At 36.8% G+C, this 25653-nt stretch overlaps 1 protein-coding gene and 1 long non-coding RNA gene across 9 annotated transcripts in view; one reads left to right on the plus strand and one right to left on the minus strand.

The window, feature by feature from the left end:
* LOC105679013 (latrophilin Cirl-like) overlaps positions 1-25653 on the plus strand; it is a 452907-nt gene that overhangs the window by 351404 nt on the left and 75850 nt on the right. The gene's annotated exons all lie outside the window — the stretch shown is intronic.
* On the minus strand, positions 368-4043 carry LOC105679017 (uncharacterized). The gene is made up of 2 exons (XR_010888385.1): positions 2659-4043; positions 368-2513 (listed from the first exon to the last, which is right to left on the minus strand). It is a non-coding gene; the product is annotated as an uncharacterized lncRNA (long non-coding RNA).

Consider the following 25653-nt stretch of genomic DNA (forward strand, 5'->3'; position numbering starts at 1 on the left):
TAAATTCTAGCTTTTAGCTCTACCAGCTCATGTAATAAAATTATGATTAATGTATTAATTTAAAAAGCTATATTTATTAAGTAAGTTTATGATAAATTTAAATGATTATTGCCGTTTCACAGTTGTACTTTTGGTTGTATTTTTAACTAAACTTTATTTTTTATTTCCTATACAGAAAGATAGTAAAAATATAATTTTAATATAATAAATTAAGTTTTTAATAATACGATTAATTTTAATATTTAGCCAATAAAACACTAATTCACATATTCAAAATTTATCAACGTCAATTTTTTTTAAATAACATTTTATTAATATAATGTTAGTATTATTATTTAAGTTTTATTTTTTTATTTATTTTATACTATTTCGGTTTTATGAAAACACTTTTTTAATGATTAATTAATTTTATTTAGCAAGGTGCTCGAAAAATTTAAAAGAAATTTATCATCATTGCGAGTATATTTAATCAGATTACACAATAAAGCATATAATTTTTTGAAAATAATTTTATAAATTTTTGTTATTACTTTACTTTAACAAGTACTGTAACATCTTCTTTGCGTTATGGTAAAATTTATTGAAGTTTTTTACAATGCCATCTCTCGCGGATCTCTACTAGAAAGCAGAAACTTTTCTTACCATTTGAAAATCTCTGTGCAAGAGCGTGGCTCTGTTTTACTGTTACTCTGCAGAGACTGCACTATTACATTATCAGATGATCATTAACGTTACGAAACAATATATTAAATCAGATAGCGTTTGAGTAAATTGAAAAATTCTATCCCGCAATTCTTATACAGGACAGTGATTAAATATTTTGCAGAAATCAAGTTTTATATAAAATCAACTTTTCGTTTTACTCTAGAACACAATGTTACTAATAGAATATGAAGGAGAAAATAACATATATTATATAATTTTTACATTCCGAAACATTTCATATATCGAGGAAATTATAATAATTCATTACGGAAGCATAACATTGAAAATTTATACACGAAGAAGAATAATTTTTTGAAAAATAAATTGTATGCAAATTAAAACTTTGCTTTTTTTTTACTACTACTTAAAGTTATATGTGGGTCAAAATTTTTTTATTTTCTATGGGCATACTAAATACTTTTGTATAGAATAATTAAATAAAGCGTTTTTCTTTCATGCATATGTATTTTAAGTATAACAATAATTGTTACATGCCATGTATTAACATTCACACTCAGTCTAATTATTATTATACTATTAATTATACTATTAATTACTATTAATTAATATTAAATTACTATGAATTGAAAAATGCGTTATGTCCATATTCAAAATTACGTACCGCAAACTGAACATCATACAAGCATTGGTAGTATTAAGCAAGTTATCTAAAAAATTTTACATAAACGTAATATTAAAGTAATAACATGACGCAATTTTAAAGATACTTGTAATACTTTACAGAATTAATACATTATTTATACATTTGCTTACATTATGTTGTTAATGTGTTTAAGTTTTAGTTTTATGGAGTCATGATCGCAGTTTCTATCTTTAATCATAAATAATTATGAATTGTAAAACATAATTAATTTAAAAGTCGTTCGAACCGTTTTAATTTCTTTAATTATATTTCGAATTATAATCATTAAAAAGATGTGTCGTTATAATATTTTGTTTTTGCAGATTTTTGATAGCTACAAACATTTGAGAAATCTTGTATAATTATCGAATTTTACTGATAGGTAGATGTTAGTTTCTGATTGTGTTATTAAACAAATGAATAAAAAGTTATTAATAAAATAGCCAAATGATACAATAAGCATTTGTCTTGAATATTTTTCAATTCTACAATTAAGTCATCTTACATGTGTTACAGCATGCATTTCGTTAATGACAAATCTATTTTTTTATTATACTGAAAGCATTATCAATTCGATAGGCTAAGTATAACTGTAAAATTTAAACTGACATACTCGTATTTTACCAATTATTATTATTACATTGATATTATAGTTTGAAACCTGTAGTAATATAAAAATAACTAGGGAGTCGTAATAAATTTAAACTACCGAAAGTACAATAAATGTTCAGGCTACACGTATGACCAAGGTACACATAGAATTGAAAGAAATAAAAATAAAACTGAAATATTATTGTGCTGAATAACTTATTAACAAATTTTGTTTTTGAACCGAAGAGTCGATTGTTACTTTATAAAATTGTTTTACTTTATGAAATTATAAGCATAGTTTATAAATTTAAGACGGATTTCATATAAGCAAAATATATCAAATATATAAAATATATTAAATATATTTTATAAATTCCAAAAATGAAATTTAATGTTTTTTATAAAGCGTCAATTTATAAACGTATTTATAATTTTGTAAACATAAAACGAATTATTACACGTTAGAGATACATCATTTTCTGTGCATATTATAGATTGTTTCAATTACCAAAGTCAAGATTGCCTTTTGTCGTTCTACATGATCGCCGTTAGCATCATTCACCTTTGAATATACCTATAAAATTTATAAATATTTGCTTGTGAAACATGTTATCTGACTATTGTTTGCATTTGTTCTACTTAAACGCGATTCGACAAAGTTAAATATAATTATATGCACGTATATAATTGCATTAACAATAAAACTTGCTGTCACTTACCTTTTTCTCTACTTTTTTCCTCCTGTGGTTGGCTTCCTGACGCTTCAGTTATTTCATCATACCCGCTTTTCGTACTTGGTTGCTTTTCCACATGTTCTTTCATAATATGGTCGTTTAATTTTGTAAGATTAATATCAAGTTCTTTTTTGGCGGAACAAAGATGACATCGCACTTGTAAATCTCCGCTAATGTCACAGTATTTCCAGGTCATATCACTGCTGTTTCGATCCTGAAGAGTTGCGAGATATGTTTGTCTATGGTACAAATATAAATGTTCTTCTAAGTACTCTAGGATAAACTCTTCAGTGTGCAAATTTCTGCAGAGAAGACATTGTAAACTGTTTTCGTCATAATATTTGAAATGTTCCCACGGAAATCCTTTTTTTGCATTTTCGTATGAATGAACTTTGTTATGATCGTTTTTTAAATGTTCATGAAACTTTGCAGTGTCGATATAATATTCTTTATAGTTGCAAAAGTAGCATTTTGCATGAAAATATTCAGTGTGTAATGTGTAATTCTGCAATAGTTCTTCCCTATTTGTGACCTTAGTTGGCACACGCGTTGCGTCCTTTTGGATATATTCCAATTCGTTCCTATGCTTGCTTTCTAAATGATATATTAATGGTGGTATAATTTGAAGAAGTATAATATCATCACAATTCTCCACTCCGCACTTTGCCTCAAATTTATCATGTTGTATCATATGTTCCTGTTTAGTCCTTCTCGCTTCATAATATGCCTTTTCGTTTTCAGAATGGTTTTGTACGTGTTCGCGAAAATTTGCATGTGAAACGTTTTTATCACATACTTTACATTGTAGCTTTGATTGGTTGTAATATATATCCGGTTCCTTTTCAAAGTTTTTGTTTGCTTCATCGATGAAATATTTTTGATGTTTCTTTGTACGCAAATGTGTTAAAAAAGCTATATCTGTGATGTAGGTAAAATTTTCGTTGCATTTCTTGCAATTTGCTTGAAATTTCTCTTTAGAATTTTTTTCAAAATAATCCCACACATTGTCTTTCGTTAAGATGAATTCTGACATTGTGTCTGTTTCAACTGACTAGACGCAGATAACTGAATACGGGCCTTACATACAGGAGCCTTTATACCGAAAAGTGGTCGATAGGAGAAAATAAAGGAAGAAAGACGATATAGTTTTTCTTTTAATCACAAATATTGATACGTCGGTCAAGTCTATCCAACTGATATTGAAAGACGCGGTGACATTTCACGGCCACTTTGCATAGCAATGGAACTCTGTATTAGACATGTTACAACTGATCCTTAAAACAAATAATGTTTAAAGAAATATTATATATTTAATTAGTTGTATCTTAAATAATTACTATACGAAAGAAATCCTTGTGTGCCGAATTTATTGATGTTGTGATAAATGCAATTGATACACTGAATGAAAAGAAAAATAGCAGTAATCATGATTTATATTGCTTTTTGGCACCAAGAACATTTTTTTAGATGTTCCAACTATATGGTTGGTTATTTTTGGCAAAATTATACGTGTCAGGTTATTACATTACTGACATTATACTAACAATTTCTATAAAAATGAGTATCGCGATTATAATTATATTAAAATGCAGTTATAATCCAAATATCACACACCTTTCTTTCAGTGTATGTTGATTGCAGAAATATGAAAGTACTTTATATGTATCTATACGTATAAAATATTTTGTCCGAATGTTATGCAATATATTTATATATTCCTACATTATTAGCAGACAAAAGTGCTTAACTAGCAGCATAATCGCTGACCAATTTTCATAATTTACAATGTTATCATTTCTCTGTATTATACTTGCAAGTAATGTTTAAAAACTGAAATGTATAAAATTGTAATTCAATTTTTTCTCAAGAAAAGATTTTTGTATTACATTTCAATAAATCCGTATCAGACTAGATTTTTAAGTTTACGAATTGGAGATTAAAATTAGACCAATCAAGTAATCTTAATTTTGAAGTTATTTTTTCTGAAGAATTGATTTTTAATCTATTATTTGCATTTTTCTATCTTTAATAAATGATGTGACTTAAAAAATGTTTGGAACTGAATCTTGCATAAATCGATTGCAGGAAAAATTTCGAAAAGATTTGCTTTATTTATGTTGAACTTTGTCTAACATTTCCACGATTTTTGTAAATATTAATATAAAATTTTTACATGTTTATCTTCGTATTAGTTCTGAAGTAAGCAAAGTACGATTTCAAATATTAAAATCAGTTATGAAATAAATTGCATCAATATCGAACACAGCATATAGCACCGCATTAAATCATTGTTGCACTTGATACATCTCGTGCAAATTCTTATTGCATATAATTATTATTCGTCAAATATTGTTTTATAGAATATTCGAGAAACAGTTCTTATAGATTATCGAAGAGCCGTCGCAAATTTTGAAAGTCGCTGTTTTTCATCAAAAAAGCGACCTGTAAACACGAGGTAATAACACTGGCTTGAGATAGCTTTGATCGCGGCAAGTTCCGTATGCTCGATAGTTTATCATAGTTTATTCCGTGCAAACCGAATGTTGTATCGTCGAAAAGGAGTTTATCTGTATTGAATTTGGAATAAAAAAGATTTTGAGAAGTGTTCATTTTCGCAAATATAAAACTTTGCTGCCGAGTAGCCCGCGTTGCTCTTTTCATTATAATAATTTAATAACGATATATTTAAAGCTGGAATATTTTTTGAAGAAGAATAAAATGTCTTGTTTATAGACGATTGAAATATTTAAACAAATTACAATAAAATTAATTCAATATAAATTTTTCATTTTTAGATTATGCTATGTGTTCGTTTTTATCAAAAGTTATTGATAATTCATTTACATGTAGAATATTGTATTTATATCTTGTCTTCATACAACGATATAAAACATACATAGAGTGAAATTTTCTTAGTATTGTTTTATTACATTTTGCACTTCCGCATGTGTTTTACTGAAAACATTTATCATAAAGGACCTGATAATCTATGTCCTTTGTTTAATGCGTAGCGTTCTTATATACATAAAGCGCCGAATGTGAAGAGTATTTTGTATTTCAGCGAATAATTTTTATATAATATGTCGTTATCGAATATTGCTGTTTTGCCACTCTTGTCACTGGCTGCTTCGATAAGGCCGTGGAAGCCGAATAAAATTAACGGCGGATTTTCCAGTGTTTTCATGTTACTCGTCTGCTAATGATGCCGTTCGAAAGTTCAGACTGGATCGGACTGGCGCGCAACTATTCGTGTGTAAACTCGTCCGCGAACTTCACGCTTGCTTAATGCGTGCACTCGGAAATGCACCGCGAGCCGATTATGCGTCCTGCGCGAGCATACTCTTGCGAAAGTGCAGTCGTAAACCGTTCCCTCGCGTAAACCATTCAGTTTGCTCTGTGCGTAGTATCCCTTACAGCCCTTTTTAACGAGCAATAAAATCGGAGTTTTCTGTGGTTTGTGATAAACGTAAAACAAAGTGCAAACTTTCCACGATATATATATATATATATATAAATGATTGAATGTAAATAGTAAAGTCTTATACATATGTATTATCAAATATAAATAAATAAATTTACATTTTAATTAATTTTAGGTAAATTCTGCTTTAATCAAATTCTTTAAGTTTTAGATGTAATTAGTAAACTATTGAACGGCGAAAATTAAAAACTGGCGGCAAGTAATAGTCCGTATTATTAAATTTACACTAGAGAGAAAATCTTCTTCAAGTTTATCGAAGAACGCGCAGCTGAAAGAGGAAGAGAACAGCTCTTGGGGCATTTTGTATAAAAATAAAGAGGTGTCCTTGTTTTGTGTAACGTAAAATATAATAACGGAACACGTTTAGAAACGCATATTACAATCGTAGTGTGCCGCTCTCAAATGTACCACGACACACGTGCAGAAGCTTCGCGAGGATCTGTGTTTCGCGTATATCTTACGTGTCGCCGAAAATTCCATATTTGGGTCACCGAGTAGGACTGAGCAGAGGGTGGCGACCACCACCCTGCACATTTGCATACGTAGGTGTGCGTCTGTAATAGCGGGCCGCATACACCCTCGCATAATGCTCGCGATACATTATGCATGTTTCATCTCCCTCTGACGATTCGGAAAATCACGATAGGGTCTGCGCCCTGTATACCACGTGTTTCCCTTCGCACAAACGTACACGTCTATGAAAGCGAGCGAGCGAGTCAACTCAAGCGCGAAAGCGTTCCGATCGACTCGATTGAATCGTCACCGGAGGATCATATTTTTATCCCCGTGCCGTGCTTTGTTCCGCCGAGCGCATCGCCGAGTGCATCGTCGTCCGTTTCTACACTTCGTTGCGCCCGGAGATTCGATTTCTGTTATCGCAGTCGTACTGGAAATTAATCGGAAGCAATAAAGACTACATCGCGTTTAATTACGGGGGATGTGTTTCCCGGAAATATTCTATTATTTAAGAAACTCGCCAGGGTATGTATAGGGTGTCTCGGAGCTACCGCGCGCTTTTCCGCAACTATAAAATATAATTTTTTGTTAGGAAAAATTTGATGAGACGCTTAATTATGAAGTTACCTAACGTTGGAAATTACAACGTCAAAAGAGTAATTGAATAAGGAAACTTTGTTTTCCAGTTAGTTTAAGCTGCACTTTATCTTAAGCGAGATTTAATTAAAATCTTAATTACTAAAGTATTTAATGCTAAAAATTAAAAATGGATTTTTTAGCGTTTTAAAGTGACACATTTTAATGTAAAATTTTGCAAATTTATCAGAAAGATCGTGATTAAGGAATTAATGCTGTTCTGTCTGTTAACGATTAGAAAAAATTACTTGTTTTGACTGTACTAAATTATTATATAAAGTAAATGTAATACTAAAATTCATTAATGATAAATTCAAAATGATCATAAAATAAGTTTACGAAGTTGAAGGAGGAGAATGAAAAACTCGAAACTGGCAATATGTGAAATGTACAAATGCGAAGAAGTTTAAATGAGGATTGTATAAACAAATTCACATGATGCATCCACTAGAATTACAAATAGATCGTTCTATTAAAAAGATATTTTTGCGTTACGCCCACACAATGGTTGAATAGACTCGACGTTGCATGAGCGCGCTGCAGTTGCATCGTTGTTGCTGCATCGAGCTAACAGAAGCGGCGCCAACACAATGGGGTTATTTTTAAAAACACAGCGCTGTCGATTGCGAAAAATATTCTTTCAAATTAACACGATATCGACTGAAAGTTGTTTTCCAACACACGCTGTCAATTCCATTGGATCGGTTTGTGAGCAGATAAACGCCGCAATGGTGCTGCAATAATCATGCAATAATAATGCAATCGCGCTGTAATCGACGAAAACTTAATGGTGCGAATTCCATTATGAAAACATGACGCGCCTACAATGTAATAATTTTTTTCTTCGATTTTGATCTGAAATATCACATTCTTGTGTTAAAATTGCAATTAATTGTGCAATCGAAACATTTGTTCACTCGTCAAACGCGTCACGAGGTTTTTGTAATCTTTCTGTAACTTTCTCGCGAAGATAATGTTGTTGTCTTGCGTAAGTCGCGTGGAATTCGTGTAGGTGCTGCACGCACGCACGTACGTATGCACGCGAGAAGGTGCTTGCCACAGCGGGCGCATGTATATAAGGCGACGGTGATGCACATTCGCCGCGACATCGATGGAACGAAGCGCCGGCGATACGCCAGAGCCAGGGTTGGTTCCGTCCGCGGAATGCGAAGTGATTAATCGCGCGATTAATCAGGATTAATAGGTGTTAACTGCAGGAATGCGGAAAATAGCAGAGAAATATAAGATATTTTTACGCGAGTAATGGACAGGATAAATTAATTCGCATTTTTATTAAATAATACATCCGCCGTGTTAATTGATTTACATATTTATGCGTATTCAATTGAAAGAGAAAACTCTTAATCTGCATATATGTATATATCCATCTGGAATGATAGTTTACATTGATTAATTTCACATTCTAAAAGAATGCGGAAAAATATTTGTTTTGCAGATACATAGAAAGATCTGTTTTTTATTTATTTAATTTATCCTACAGGCTTTTCGTGGAAATAGTTTTTCTTTTTTCTTTATTTTTCGAAATTTTATTCTGAATTGATAAAGTAAAGTATACGTATTTGTTACATATATTTAATATTTTTATTATATATTAAATATAGTTAATCTCATTTTACAATAATGTGAGATTTTTATGGTGTTGCATTGACAAACCAACGTTATCTATAATAATAATTATATTAATCGTATCATGTTTTTATTTTTTTAGAAAAATAAAACTCAAGATTGAACTATCACATTTCACGTCACGTATAACGGATGCGAATCTTTTGATTCGCGATACGTTATTATAAAATCACGCAGGGGCCGTTTCGAGTAATTCTCGCTTTGTGCGAAACATGCATAATTAGCGATGTCGGCCGTCATGTTAAAGACAGCGGAAGAAGCAGTCCGCGATTGTGCAGACGCGAAATGAATGCCTGACGGTAGGGAAAAAACAGGCACCCGCGACTTCTTATTTAGCTCGCGTCGCATCTCACGAGTGCATTCGTTATTTCGCGCGCGGTGCTATTTGCATTTATTCCTACATGCAAATAAACGCCGACCGGACAGGATAAACACGCTGAAGAAACAAACGTGAGGAGGCGAGGTAGCCGGGATACGTGACGCGTACCCTTAAGCTCTGAAAAATTCTCGTCCAGCGCGTACCGGAAAGTTCTTCCGCGCGGAAATTAATATTAGCAGAAAATAAAGCAAAGACCACACACACCGGCAGGCACGTAGTAGCGAGAGCGTGTCATCGTCTTAATGTTTGCGAAAAGGATTCCTGCCGCGGAGAGAAAAAGGGGGGAGGGGATGAGTGGAATGACGCAGTTTGTTTGCTCGCGATGCACTTTGCGGAGCTGGTCGCAGCGCGCAAATGCATCGTTTTCTGCATAAACATCATGTATCTAAATCCCGCTCTCGTTCAGATTCTCTAATCTAAAAATCCTAACATCGTGCGAAAAATAAACGAAAATGTGAGGTAATTTCATAAAAATATTAATTTCTGCGCACTCTGAAACGTATTTCTTAATTTTTACAGAATATAAATAAATCATATTCACTTAATTCTCGTAGAGCTATGTATATATAAATTATATTTACATGAGTTTTTACTACAAATTGAATCTCCGTTGAAAGTCCGTGTAAAGTGTAATCGTTACTGCAAAAACAAACCACGAAGAATCTTGGGATTTTCTTGTCGAGCGTTGAGCTATATTGAGATTATAGAAAGGATTTCTCCCTTCGCTTACTCTTTTCCCGGAAGTCGCCAGTTCCGAGGGGCGCCATTGAGAAGAAAGTAGCTTTTCCGACGTCCCTTATACGCGTCGTGCAATTATATCAAACCGCTATAGCAGCTCCTCAAAGCACAGAAAACGCGTATATGCACCGACATGCATTTAAAGGGTGAGAGAAAGAGGGAATGGGATATCGTGCAAAGGTCGTATAAAAGAGGGGCTCGGTAGAATAGCATAATTGCGGTTTTAACGTTCTTTAAAGCGCGTACTCGCTGCATTCTGTGTGAAACGCACCGCGCTCCCTTTTCTTTCTTTTTCCTTTTTTTTCTCAAATTGCAGATTTTTCACAAACTTCAGGCAAGATTGCGCTGATCTGCGAAGAGTTTTTCAATCTTAAAAAGTTTTTTTAAAGCTTGACATGAATCCAATTTCTAATAACAGCAGTAGTTGATGTAGTTACTTATTAAATAATTACGCTTCTCTCTGTAACATTAAAAGACTCTGATGAATCAAGTTTTATGACGCAAATTTATAAGAAAATTTTATTCTCCAATTTTAAATTAACTTTGCGTTGAAATAATTTTAATTCAAAATTCAATTATAAGAATATAATTAAACTGGACAATTTTTTGCGCAGTATTTTTTCGAAAATTGCAAAGCGAAATAAAATTTCGCGTAATCAGCTTATCGATTACAAGAAGTGTATTACAAAATACTTTCCTGAAATTTTATACGAACTTGATGAAACGTTTTGTACATTGCAATTATCACCGTTAACCGAGTCGCGTTTCTATATATTTATTGAAATATCCTTGAAGATATTATTCAACACTTTCACGCGCGTTGCGAATGACATCACGCATGATTACGAATAGCAAATGCCATTCACAGAAATTATGGTTGTGGAATCTACTTAACCTTTTCGAATGCTATAATCGATAAATTGCGCGATGCAATCGCTCGTCGCTCTTGTCGATGCCACGGATTATAAATCACGCGTGTAACGATAACTAATCGAATCGTTTATCGCGATAGCGGCCGTAGGTCACGCTCTGAAACGGGATGAATTCAAACAGGATACAAGTGCGAATTGACGCGATACGCCAATAACGACGGGATTTTCAAAATTCGGGATACATCACTGTCAAGATAAACCGCTCAATGAAGCATTGTGGGATGCAGCATTCATTTCAATCGCGCTATGATTGAGAGCAAAATCGATCTTCGCGTGCTCGTCGCTTGAAAACTTCCGAGGGGCTACTCTATTTCGCGGCAATCGCCATCGGAAATTTGAAAGATCGTCAAGCACTTGCGGCGTTCTAGCGGGGCTTCCGCCTTGTAAGTTTTGCGATACTTTAGAGCCGCACGCGATCGTACATTACGCTGCATCGACGATGTACCCGTCGCGGCACTCCATAATTTTTTACGTTCCAGATGCTCTTATATTAATCAACTTCCACGGAAAAAGCTTCAGCGCGCCAAGAACTACTCACATTTTACAGCGATTTCAAGAGAAAACCAGAATATTACGTCAATTTATTAAGTTGAAAAATCTCAAACATTAATTATTTTAAATGCTAACAATGTCATAAGCAATTTTAATACTCTTTTAATTGAATTATTTCACGACCTGAACGGTGGGGGATTTAAGTAAGATAAGGTAATTAAGGCCAAACTTCAAGTTTTTATAAGAGATTTTACAGAGAGAACATAAATTGAATTTTTTACATATATTTTTTTTTAATTAAAGAAATTGAAAATTAGAAAAAATAATTTCTTATACATGACATTTTATTAGCTTTACAATATATTTGCATCAATTAATTAATTATACATAAATCTCTAATTTTTAATTCACACGAGCAGGACGCAAAGGCAAGATAAAAACGATATCTATCATTGCGGTAGCAATTAAGAACGGCGTCCGTGTGTCATTAAAAAAAAAAAAAAAAAAAAGAGTGGAAACCGTGCATGTATTGTGTGTACACGCGTGGGTTACGCCCAACAAACTGTACGGAAGACATGTTATGGCGCTCGCACATGCACGTCAAGTCGATCTGGCGCCGCACCCTCACACGATCTAATAATTAGACACTTCTATGCAATTCCGCCCAGTTTTCTACTACTTCATTCCAAAGAGGATAGGGACGCTCTCGGCGTGTACGTAGTCGTAAAATGAAGAAATATCAAGTCGCGCCAACTATTTGTTGTCGATGTTGCTACTGTTGTCAGTGCTGCTTAATGTAATTGTAATTAGTTTAAACGGCAACATCAAATACAATATAAATATGTCTTTGGATAAACATATTAATAATTTATATTACTAAAATATCGCATTTAATAAATAATTATATTATAATTACACTGTTATAAAAACGGCGAAAAATTTTAAACAAGTTCTAGATTTTTAAAGAAACTAGACAATTTTTACTTGGAATAACACTTTAATTGCTGAATTACAACATTTATTGCACTCGTGATTCTACTGGATTTGTTTTCAGAGTAAACAAAATTTCTAAATTCATTAAATTGACGTATATGTGTTGAAGATTAATTCTCTATTTGCTGGGCAGTTCAAAGAACTGTAATTAATGGCCTTTGAATCATTCTACCTTATGCGCGTGCAAACCGCGAAAACCACCCTTAACCAACTTTTGCGATCGAATTAATAGGTTTTGATGCCCGGTACGCACGGTATTTCCGAGAACATCCTATTACACAATGCAGGGGGTAATTTTGGTAGAACGAGGAGGAGGAGAGAGAGAGGGAGGGGGGGAGGGAGGGATGTATGTATGTAGAACTTTGCTGTGTCATGGTGCATCCTGAGTTTCTAATATGAGCTACTACATTTTCTACATTTTCTCACGCTAACCGCTAATTATGCAGAACGCATTGCATAATGCTACATGCTTAAAAGCACTGCATAATCAACTATATAGCGGCCAGCGATACATTTTTTTCTCAATTTCGTTATATCTGTTCGATTAATCGCGTGCTCTCGTTCTGCGATCTCGTTTGCCGATTAAACGACAATTACTCATTTTCGAATTCATAATCCTCTTTCTGGCTATTGTCATTTAAACGATTTTTCTCAAATCTTGAAGAGTCTTCAGTCGTGCATTTATCCGTTTTAATCTGCATTTTACGTGCAGTTGAAGAATTTTCGGCACCGAAATTCGCCTGTGTGGGGTCGCTTAATATCCGATTTGAGGCGCGCCCTGCAATTTTGCGGCGACTCGCGCCTACACTCGCTCCTAATAACACGCGGCGATATAATCAACCTCCGTTGCGCAATTTTATCGCGCTTTTACTGGATTAAAAAGCTCCCTGCGCCTGGCTATCGAAGCGATAAGAAAGGTTCACCCTCTTTTCAGCTTCATTCCGCTCGCGCCCAATATCGACGGCTAATTTTCAACCAGCCGTGCAATTTTGTCGCGCAAATCAACCTCCCTCCACTTCCTCGCAGACATACTTTTTGTTTTCCAGCAAATGCCAGAGGCGAATAGATGTGTGTTCCACAAAATAATTTCATTATTTTACGATTGTTGTAATTTTAGAACCGCTTTTTAATTTTGCTGCTAAAGTTTCTTTCAATTTTTTGTGCGAGAATTTTCTAAATGATTGCAAATTAACTTCTTTCATTCTTTGAAAAAAATACATGTTTTTCGCTATAAAATTATAAAATGTTTGTTGCGCTTTTCAAAATTCGCACGTTCGATAAAAATATCGCGTTTACTTTTTCCGTTTCGTTTCTCTTAGTCTTATCTTTTTGATCGAAGCATGCACGGTGTACAAGCATGTCGGACAATCCAACTAATTCGAAATCGATAACCGGTGATATCGATTGTGGCCCCGCCGAACGTCGTGCTAATAAAAGCACCGATGATGGAGTTCGGCAGGTAAATTGGCTCGAGCTATTGTCGACGAAAGCAAGAAGACGCGACACGAAACCAGGGAAAAACCAGTTTTCCAGCATGATTGACTCGTCGTAGCACGATTTCGGTAGATTTTCTCGGATGGAGAGGCAAAGGGCGGTAAGGACGAGGAATCGTAATGGTATCGACAATCGAATCATTATCGAATCAAAAATTCATTTCGCGTGAAATCTGATAATTTTAACGGGTTCATTCCATCGTCGATTAAAACGTCGACGTCGCTACCGATTTTTCTGCTGTCAATTACTTATCAGGAAAATAGACTCAATCTACGTCCTACGATTAATTTGAAGGATTAAATATAAATACCATCGCTACGAAGCTTATTTGTGAAAAATACTATTATAATATTATATATCTCATCATAGTTTTTCTATGAAAATAAAACGTATGAATTAACCGCATTTATCGTATTCTTTTTCGAAAAAACTTTACGACGTGTAGCAAAAATACAGAATACTTTAATAAAATTTATACCTCGAAGTATTTAAACGATTTACGTTTGCAGTGTATTAGTTGAGTTAGTTGTTGAAAATTTAAAGTAATCTTTCGCTATACAATTTACAAGGATACGCTTGTTGAAGATTCTCCTCCGTAGTGGAAGACTTAACGCTCGTTGAGTCGCGCGAAATTTGTGACGTCGCATCTCGCGCGGAGCTAAGATCCCGGGCACTGATAAATATAAGTCAGATTTGATGCAATTACCAAGTTTCGAGAGTGTTTCAAAGTGCAGTCTAGCCGAGACGCCGCGCGCCGGTGCATTGTGCAGGGAATGAAGGATCGCGCGGCCTCTTTGTATTCCAGCGAGAAACCCCGCGTGGGGACCATAACTTTTCCCGGGGAGACTTTATATAACGTAACGTCGTCGACCCGTCGCGCGACGAAACCACCTGGACGGTGAACTTTCGCGTTGTCCGAGATTTCCGTGGCGCTGTACAATGAAAACAATGCTTGCAAAGCAACGCGCCTTGGCAAGGCGTCTGCGACGTAATGCGTCTCGGGCTTTTTACCGTGACGCGTATTTCATCTCGCGTAACGTATCGCTGGATATCGACAGCGACGAGTGCGACAGTGCGTTAAGTCTAAAGTTTTACCGTTTTCACTCGCGTCTTAAAGTCATTAATTATTTAATTCGATTTGAAAGTACGAATATATATAATAATTTAATTTTATCGTAAAATGCTTGAAAATTATTTTCATAATGTACGAACGTGATTTCGCTAGTTAATTCGTTAATTATATACATATATCGTATCACTCGGTGTGCTATACTTAACCTGAGGTATTTATGTATCTTTGCTTGTTTGACGGATCGCGTCGATCGAGCTCAAGGTTCGATCAGAAAAAGTTGTTGACGTGAGAGAGAGAGAGAGAGAGAGACGTTTAAACGAAACAGACTAATAGCTGATTAAACGCGCATATAGTTGTGCGATCTCTTTATCGTTTTTATTTTTCCATTATAACCAGTTCGTTTCTGTTCTCAATTAAACGCTCGTTAAATAATAGCTCGTCGATATTATTTGTCCGACCGATATTCTTTATTCCATTTCCAAGATCCGACAATAATTTCGTATTTTGAATTTTTATTTGGAAATAAAATAACAACTATGATGGTCTCAGTCCTAGTTCAGTAAATAAATATTTAATACGTTGTGAATAAAGTCTAATTTTTAAATTTAATAAAAAGATAAATGAATGAATGGCATCGTCTACGATTTGACTTGCAAATTTAGCTTTCCTATTTTTTGAATTTTTTATAACTAATAGACAGAAAAGCTTATTTAAAATTTATCACTTATTATATTGGATTGAGAATAGTATAACTTACATATTATGATATCCTAATAAAGATAAAATTCTGTACAAACCCTTTCAATTATTCATTGGAATAAAATTCGATTAGGAAGGAAAATGCGAAAAAACGTGGATTTTGCGGGCCAGCTATTTAAAATCATCCAGTTAGAAATTCAATCTTAGAAGAAAAAACTTGAGAAATTAGAATATTAATTTTAGGTCCCTGTGAATGTTTTATTCAAGAAATTCGGCACCGTCAAAAAGGTACCTCCGCTCTTTCGCTACATCAAAATCCTTTCTCACAGAATGTAATTTATAAATCTCCATAGAAAAAAATCTAATATCTCAAGATATCGGACCGGGCCAACTGATTGATTGCCGAGCGTCTCTTCCGTGTGTTCGGAGGCCCGTACTCTAGATTACAAAAGCGCTGAGATATATACAGCCACATGCAGCCAAACGTCCGCTCGCTATCGTCGACATTCTCCGGGATCTCTAATGGCGTCGCATGTTTAAGTCGTTTAGCGGCGGTTCGGGTCCGCCAAAAAATCTATTATTTTTCACTTTCTCCGTCTTTCTTCGCGACGAATCGAGCGAATGCCGTTGTTACGTCAACGGAGAAAAAGGCTGAACGACGACGCAAGGGTAACTACCTTAAAGTGTCGTTAGGAAGTCATCCATTATGCGACAAAGGCCGCTCTCGCTAGGAGTCTCCTCGGACTCGAGAACACGCCTCTTCCCTCGTCTTCTTCTCCTCGGTCCATCTCATCGTCCCCTTCATCCCTCACTCGACGCATTGAAGCGAGACATTGCGGGTGAGCGCTGCCTCAACAAGGACGGCAGTCCTTGTTTTTGCGTCGCGACGCCGACCGACTTATAAACGGTCGTTCATAAGTATTATTGGCGCTTTTTTTTTTGGAAAATATATGGTGAACCTTGATATGCGTTTTCTAACCTATATTTTACGTCAAACATTAAGTCAATTGCTCGAAAAATTAATATGTTTATTAATCGAGCTGTTAAGGAATGTTTTTGAATAAAATCTGTATTTTATTCTCAGATAAATATAGATTCGTGCATTTTTAAAGCACACAGCTCCGTTTGTAGCAGACAGTACGTGTATGTGTATTTATTTCCGCATTGCTACTGCATAGTCGCATTCTATGAATCTTCTTTCTGGAGGGAAGAAAAAGAAGGCAGAAAGCAGCATCGGAGCAGGGAATTAGAGTGCGCTGAGAAAATACGTGAGTGCCGCCCGTTTCGGCATCGATCGCGACTTAGACCATTGATTATACGAATGCGGCCGGGGGCCGCCCTGTGATTTGCATAGCGCGATTAGGGCCCCGTAGTCTGGCATTAGGCGCATACTTCGAGCATTTAGACGCGCCGGCCCGATAACACGCGATTCGATGTTTCTTCGACCGTTCCCGCTCCGCTCTCCGCCCGCGCGACCTCCCCCACCCCCTGAACTTCCTTCTACGAACGAACCTTCAGCAGCAGAATTCACGTGAGCCATATCGGAGCTCATTAATTTTCCCGCCATTGAGAAAAAAGTAATTGATTCCGTTTATATTCATTGTCGAAAACATTCTGGCGCGCGGCGTGTCCCAGAAATATGGTCTCCGCCAGAAAATATGGCCTCCCTGGCTCTTTTGACAATTCGTAATGAGTTTTTTCGTCACGGCGATATGATTAATCGTCAATATTTTTTTATCTCAGGTTTCACTAATGAATGTCTTTAATGACCGGTTCTGTAACTTCGCTCTGTCGCGAAATGCGCGCATATGCAGAAATTCAATTCAATTGCTGAATTTAATTTCGCGATTAAACTGCTACCTTGAATTTTATTTTTCAAGGAAATAATATGAAAATATAAGTAAAGGTAACATCTCTCAAGTATAAAAATACGAATTTTTATATGTTGCGATATGAAATACCATCACAATTGATTTTTAAAATATCGCTTTTACACCTGCAAATTCCTTACAGAAATTCCACCCGCGTAAAAATTCCGAGCAAGTATTTCCGGGCTTATTTCTTCTCCCAGTCAACAATACTTTCGCAGGATGCGCGACCGCTTGAAGTTAAATCGCAAAAATATTTTTCCGGTTGAACAATAATCTGCACAATAGTGAAGCACAGAAAGATTCGCTCCATTCTTCAAGCGATAAATTTTACCCCCTTTTTTTTTTCGTTATCATTATCGCCTTTTATCGCCAACTTTTCACGTCGTGTCGCAAATCACTGTGCGCATATTTTTCATCGATCTCTGGTATCGCGGAATCAGGATAAAATCTCGTGCGTTATTCCCGGCGGACAATGGCTCTCGCAGGATATTCGCGACGAATCAGGATCAGATCTCTCGCGGATACATTGCGTGTGTATGCGCCTCTGTGTGTGTGTGTGTGTGTGTGTACATGTGGTGGCCCGCAGGGCGTATCTTCTTGACATACTGCGTCGCGCTTGCGCTATCGGTATCTCAGTGTCCTAGTGACCCGTGTCCTCGAAGGATTACGAGAATTTAAAGCTCTAACATTTGCGACCTCGAGAGATGCATCACCGATTCAAGTGATGAAATGGATGCGCTACGTATTTTAACGACGATGCTTTATCCACTTCTCTTCCAGGCGCTCTCAGGCTTGCATTCATAGGGCATATTTATCATTAAAATGCGGAATATAAGTAAGGTAGAATTTTTATTTGTCAACTTTTTTACTTTCAAATCGTTTGACATATTTCAGAACGGCGTACCGTTATACAATTTTGATTTCGAATGTATCTTCGAACGTTTCATTACATTTTAATTTTTGTAAAGTACACACAATGCCGAGAGGATTTTCATTTTTAAATTCATATTAAATTATTCCGAAAATCGGTAATGTTACACAATTGGCGAAACCGCAAGTAATACCGCGGCATTTCTGCAACAAAAGCCGCAAAAGCAATTGGGTCTCGCTAAAAATTTCGAGGCACACTTAAAAAGGGAGTGTTCTCAAAAAGGGGTAAACGCCGAAGGGAGAAAATTCCTCCGGGAATTTCTTCTCGATGAGAGAGAGAGAGAGAGAAAGCGAGAGCGGGACGAGCAGGATGAATCGGCGAAAGCGTGCGTCGATCGGGATCCGAGGGACTTTACGGTCCATCGCTCGTCTTACAAAGCGCCCAGCACTCCCGGCTTCTTTCAGCGGGCTAACGAGCCGAAGGGCTCCGGTGTGAGGGAAAAGAAAAAGGAACAATTATACTCTCTCGCAGGGAAATGGCGTGCTTAAAGTGCGGCGGGCGCGCACAATGGCGCGCCGCGCACCGTGAGAATGATTTTATTTCCGTGTGCATGATAATTGCGCCGCTACAGTTGCAGTCACCCGTTAATTGCGTACTTTCCGAAGGACTGCATTATTCATAATTCGCTCGCGACTACTGTTACGCGGACACTTGGCTCAGCGGCGGCGTTTCTCAATTTAATATGGTCACTGAATTCTTTGGAATTCAATAGGAAATTACGGAACGCTTCTAACGGCGAGGTTCGAAGTAAGTGGATTATAAATCGACCGCGAACAGTAAACAGATAAATACGATCGACATTCCAATGATGTATAATTTTGCGAAACCAATCAATTTTTCGCGATAAGCATCGAAAAAATCACGCGTACCTTGGGAAACTCGTGTGTCAAATTTCCATAATGTTTAAAGCATGTACATGATGAGAAAGTTTTAAAACTTAACTTTTATGATGTATTTGAGAATTTTAGTATTCAGGGGCTTAAATCTTCTGAGTTGCAAATATGCTCAAATTGAAATATTTATGTCCTGAACTGCTAAAGTTCAGGCAAGTGAAGATCTATATACGGAAAAATACTAAACCATGCAAAAAATTTTTAATGTTTAATTTTTCTAATGTTCAGAAATTTTATTGTACACATAAATAAAAATTTGAATATGCAAAATAGCTTAGCTATATCAATAAACAATCGGAATTGTAAAATTAATCAAGGATACTGATAATTGTAGCATCCAAGTGTAGGTATGAAATACGCAGGTGCTTTTATAAAAAAATGGAACTATTTTGATTCTTTAGATGCCGGCGAAAATCATCTTGAAATTTGCATATGACGAAGTAGCTGCTTTCGAAGCGAAATAGTTTCGCGCTTCGTCCATTCATTATTTTCATACGTTTCTGCTATGTCAGATAGTTGTAGCTTTTTATTCGTAATAAAATTTCCACGGAGTTCAAAAACGGCGTCGATCTCGCCGCGATCTCGATGTTTCCCATTCCGATTTGTTCGTGCCATCCATTGAATGATGGCGGAATTTCTTTCTCGTCGCTCGGCTTTCAAGAAGCTTTTAGAATTTCTCCAGAATGATCGCTTGAAAGCCCGCGAAAGTATCTTATGATGGAGCGTTCGTTTCGCGTTCATTCCGCGCCGGTAATTACGAATAATCGCGTCTCGAGGTAATTCGACGTTTAAAAACACGAGTATCTGAAGAAGGAAAAATCGAAAATTTAGGTATTTTTAAATTATTGAATATTTGCAAAAATATTTTTTTCAAACATTTTCAAATATTCCTCACATATTCTTCCTCTTATATTCTCACATATTTTTCAACCTTGAACGTTATTTTTATAAAATGTCTTGCTACTTTTCAAATGATGCGCAATGAAATAAACGGATAATAATTTTGAGGTCGAAGCTGCTTCAAATTAACATCTTCCAATTGAAGTTTTAATTATAATTGGATTTATTCTATAATATATATGAATTAATGTTTTAGATTTCAGCGTTATATATATTCAAGGAATCGCCACAGAGAACTATTTTTAATTATTTAAGTTTAACTATCTATTACATATACGATCCAATTTGCATCATAGAGATTATTTATATCAATGAAATAATACTAATGAGAAATAATTAAAAAGCTATACAAAACCCGAGCTAGATTTAATGGCTCGATATCACTATATTATTACATGAAATAAAAATTACAGACATTTCGGCATCATCAGTGTACATACATTATCATAACAAATCGATCGAATAAATCATAACACAAACGCGAGAATGCAAGACTGTCTAACGAAACGGTTATGTAGCGTGTTAAAGCTTTAAAATACATATTGAACAATTGAATCCAGCTCGGGTTTTGTATAGCTTTTCAATCATTTGAATATAATTTGATTAATTAATTTAAAAAAGTCTACTAAGTTTTATTCACATATTAGTGCTAATGAGAAACTTCAAGTATTATTTACGCCCGTGAATAATTCGAACTTTCTCGGCTCTGATCTGGCAAGCGTAGCAAATTAGGACGAGAATTCAGCTTGCGCCGAATATCTGTTGTGCACGTGAACGCCATTAAAAACCCGGAAATTTTTCCGCTCCGGGTCAGCGGGTCTGCGTGTTCAATCGATGCGTGCTCATTGAAGCGACGATACTTTGTGCCGATGACAACTTTGTATAACTCTGATCATCGAATTTCGCGCTTAAAATCCGATGAAACGAAAAGCTTACACGTGCCAAACGAGTAATTCGCGGGTTCAAACAATTTCGGACATGACGCAAAACAATGACAAGCTATCCTGTCTTTTTCACAAGTTTTGTTATAAAGCTAAAAACTTGTTAAAGTCGCGGGAAATCAAAGAAACTACATACGATCAAATAATTTTAGGAGAAAAACTGCGAGAAAAAGGTTCTGAAATCTTTCACTCGCAACGATTAAAAATAAAATTAAGTATTTTTTAATTATAATGTTCACACGAATCACACACTGTTGGGAGCTAAAAGGTAGAGGCATAATTGCAAAACGTCTTTTTATTTTCTGTACAAATTCCGTAACTAATAAATATATCGAAAATGACACGGAAAAAAGTTTGCTTATAACATTTTTGCGATATTTAATGGGATCAGGCCAATGATTTATGCGCTCCGACACTTCGGGGCATAGCGGGGTATCCGTTTTGCCATAAATTTTAAACTTTATGCAAGTCCCTTTATCATTACTTACGGGTCGCTTGCCTTATAATTCATAGAATCATGAATATCAGCCGATATGCCGATGTTTTAACGGATTAGTCGTGTCACATTGCTCCGCGCGCCGATCCGCATTGTTTAATTAACGCTATCATCGCGCGAGTGGCGCGCGATAGACAGCGCGACTTTAACAAATTCCCCGATTATAGGCCACATCCCACCGTGAATAAAGTGTCGGTGGCCCTTTGTGGGGCGTCGCGCGTATTATTTATTCACGTCACGGGATCGAAGAATGCCCGGGCTCGTATCTGACGGGCGAGACTGAAAGACGACGAAGAAAGGGGATGAAGGATACGACGGCGACGGACGGTTGGATGACGAGAGGCGCGGCGAGGGGCGGGGGAGGGGGAGGGAGGGGGGGTGAAGGGGGTCGAAAGAGAGCGACAGCGAGGATGCGAGGAGTAATAAGTGGAGATAACGAGCTTTTCGATTCTCTCCCCGGCTCGAAACGGAAAATTAATTAAGTAACTCTCAGGTTGGCCGGGGCATTCTTAACCTTGGAAGACACAATGAGCGGGGAATCGTGCCTATGCGAGAGCGAGAGAGCGCCGGAGAGCGACTCCGGTGAGATCTCTCGGAGCAGAAAACGCGGGAGGGAGCGAGAGAGAGAGAGAGAGAGAGGGAGAAATAAAAAGTGAGAAAGAGAACTGTGGTCAGCTATCAGGGTCATTAGTTACGGATGTCTCGTCGAAACCGGGACCACTTTCGTCTCGATAAACGGGAGGCCCATTTCGAGACGCCGTGGCGGACGATAGAGTAGGAGAAGTCTCTCGCGAGAGATAGGAAAAAGAGGCGCGCGGTGAAGGCTTTACAAATAATAATTATGGCCCCGGTAATATAACGGGCCGCGGGCGTCCGTTATCGCGGGACTCTTCTGGTGAAGTGCACTACGTTGTTCGTGAGATACGCGACCCCGGACCCGCTCGCTTCCATCTCGTCATCGCGATTGTCGTTCATTTTTCGGCTGCCTCTCCCCTCCCTTACCCCCCCCCCCTCCTTCGCCCCGGTTCAGGTAACTCTTTTTCGATAACGCGCTTCGATAGAGCAACGCGCGCGACAACGTTTCCGAGGAGGCGTATCTGTCGCTCGAGTCGGGCAAGTTCCATAAATTAGGAAGGTCGAATATTTCAATCTTTTTTTTTTTTTTTTGTATTATTGATTCGATACCCGTGACAACGGATTATATAATTTTTTAAATCCCGAGAAATTTATTGTTTAAAGTAATTACGCCAATATTTCTTCGAATGTTGTCGATAATATCGTCACGTTAATGAGTGATGTTTTGAGAATTTTCTTATCTCAATTGATGCTCAGTGAATATGTTTATGTATGTTGGTATTTAATTTAATAAGATACGTAGTTTCCTTGGGTAAAATAAAAAATTGAGAAAATCCAACTAAGAGACGCATCCAAAGTTGTTTGAATACTTTTCGCTGAAATTTTCGGGAAAGCTGGATATTTCGAGAACGAACCGAGTGCCGCGAAAATCTGAATCGCAGACGAAAATGCGGGACGCGATCGACATCGACATCTAGTATTTCGATGTCTCGGCTCACAGACGCCGCTTTGTCACGCTCATCTTATTTACGTGGACACGCGTGAAAGGGTCTGGCAATCTGTCTGGCCTCGGTGAAAGATACGAGATTTTCAGCGGCTTAAGAGGGCTTGCGGGGGAACAGAATCTTGGATCGCGGTGGCGGAACGGAAGAAACTGCGCGGAATGAAAAGAGAGGAACGTCCTGGATAGGAGTTCCGAAGGCTCGGTATATGGTGCACCGAAGTAGATTGTACGGCTGTCACGCTTAATCGGATAACTTAGATTCGAAAACCGGGCTTGGACTCCTTTATATAGCGCACGGACGCACGTGGACACGCGGTGCTTAACCTATTACTGACAGAAAATTGCCAATTAAAACTTTTTAACTTTCAGCAACTGCTGATTAAATATGAGCAACGTGACTGCTGTAATAACGTCACTTTGAATCCTCGATAAATAAGCAACGTTATATTTCATGCCGCAGATTGAGAAAGAATATCAAATTATTCATTTCATTCTTTGCTTTCATAAATAAATATAGAAAGTTATAAAAATGATATCGATTATTACGTATTTATATTGAAAGCTATGTTCATGATGCTATAATTATGCTTAATTATGCGGCATCACATATTAAAATAAGAGAGTATTAAACTATTCCTCTTTTAAAAAGGTATATTATTCATATAAAATTGAATGAAATGTTAACATTCTAGACTATTTCTCTCTTTAAAATATAAAATTTCAATGATCTAATTATGCTTTTAACATATTCTGCCTTTAATATATTATATTTATATTTTTATTAAATAAAAGAATTAACGATAACAACAAATGCAACATTTAATATAAAATAACAAACTCAACGCACTATATTATAACTTCACCTTTTTTTTTAATGTAACAAAAAACCCCTTGATATTGTGTACATATAGTATTATAATAATACTCTTGAAGGTGGCGAGAAAAATACTTATCGCATAATGCGGAATGCAGCTAAATGAATTCCACGAGAAACTCGAGAGTGACAAGTACAACGGCTTTGCAGTAAGGTCTACTCGACTTTCTGTGCGTGTGTAACGTCCGTGTTATATGTATGGTTCTTACTCCGCCTTCTTCTGCCTGCCGCCGATCTGTCCGTCACGGTACATGCGTGCACGCATGTGCGTGATGCGCTCAGCCCCGCTGCTCTGCGTGCGTGCGAAAGCGTGAAAATCGCGGCAGCGACCTGTAATCTGCCGTAGCGACCGGCTCCGAAGTCGCATAAATACTGGAATTATCCCGATTGGAGTAAAATATTTTTATACCGCAAAAAAAGCCGATCGTCCAGGAATTTATTCGCATTTTCCGAGCGGCAACCGCGAGAGCGCAGCTGCAAACGCCTGGCTTCCTGGTCTCAATAGAAGTCGTTTTATTTATACGGATTGAGGTAAAGATCCGAGACGATTTCCTCCAATCCTCCAACCGCCATCTTCTCTAATTCCCGAGGCCTTTATTCCCCTTCGCTTTCCGTTTTCGTCTTCCTGCACGACTTCCGGCGAAAACTACGCTCGGAATTACATCCGCCCGCAGATGAATCCGGACAAAGTATGGAAAAGAGTGGAAATCACGAGTCGAAAACGCGCCGTGACGGTGCACGAAGTCGAGAAGCTGCTCGTCTATTCACTTCTGCCCAGTCACTCTTGTATAATTTCGACTAAGAAATTTCGAGCATAACTAGACAGCGTATATTAGCCCGCAATGATTTGTAACAATTGTGAAAATCTACAAACAATTTGGAGATGCGTCAAGCCGATCATTAATCACGCTAACGGAATTAGCGTAATAAACTTCCTACTAAATTTCAACATCTGATCGATTTTAGCGATTACAAACGATTTCCGTCAGTCCTCGAAATAAAGTATAATTAAAGGCGAAATTTTTATTTCATTCGGAATACTTAATCGGGGAAAAAATTCACGTTTAAAACGGGATTTAAGAATAATGCGACTGTTACGCCCCATATAAATTATGAATCTCCAAATTAAAAGCTGGCGCAAACCCCAACATCTGCAGCCCCTGCGCCGTCCCTAAATCACGCGGAACGCATTAAACACGTCATGGCCGTGTCGCGGGCTCTCCGCCACCCTTCGGCCCGGGGAGGTTGGCAGGTTAAAGGCGACAATTCCTCTCGCGCGACTCTTTTTCCGCCCTCGTCGGTTGCTGCTCGTACCAGAGGAGGTCGTAGCGTTCCCCGAGAACGTCGTAAAAAGCATCGAAATGATATTTTCGCATGCTCGGTCGTCAGGGGAATAGCAGGAGATGTTATCCGTCTCCCAAATACACATTAACGGATTTTAGATGAACGATTTACTACGAAAAAAAAGAAGTAAAG

This window comes from Linepithema humile, chromosome 2, assembly GCF_040581485.1.
Source record: "Linepithema humile isolate Giens D197 chromosome 2, Lhum_UNIL_v1.0, whole genome shotgun sequence".
Classification (NCBI taxonomy): domain Eukaryota; kingdom Metazoa; phylum Arthropoda; class Insecta; order Hymenoptera; family Formicidae; genus Linepithema; species Linepithema humile.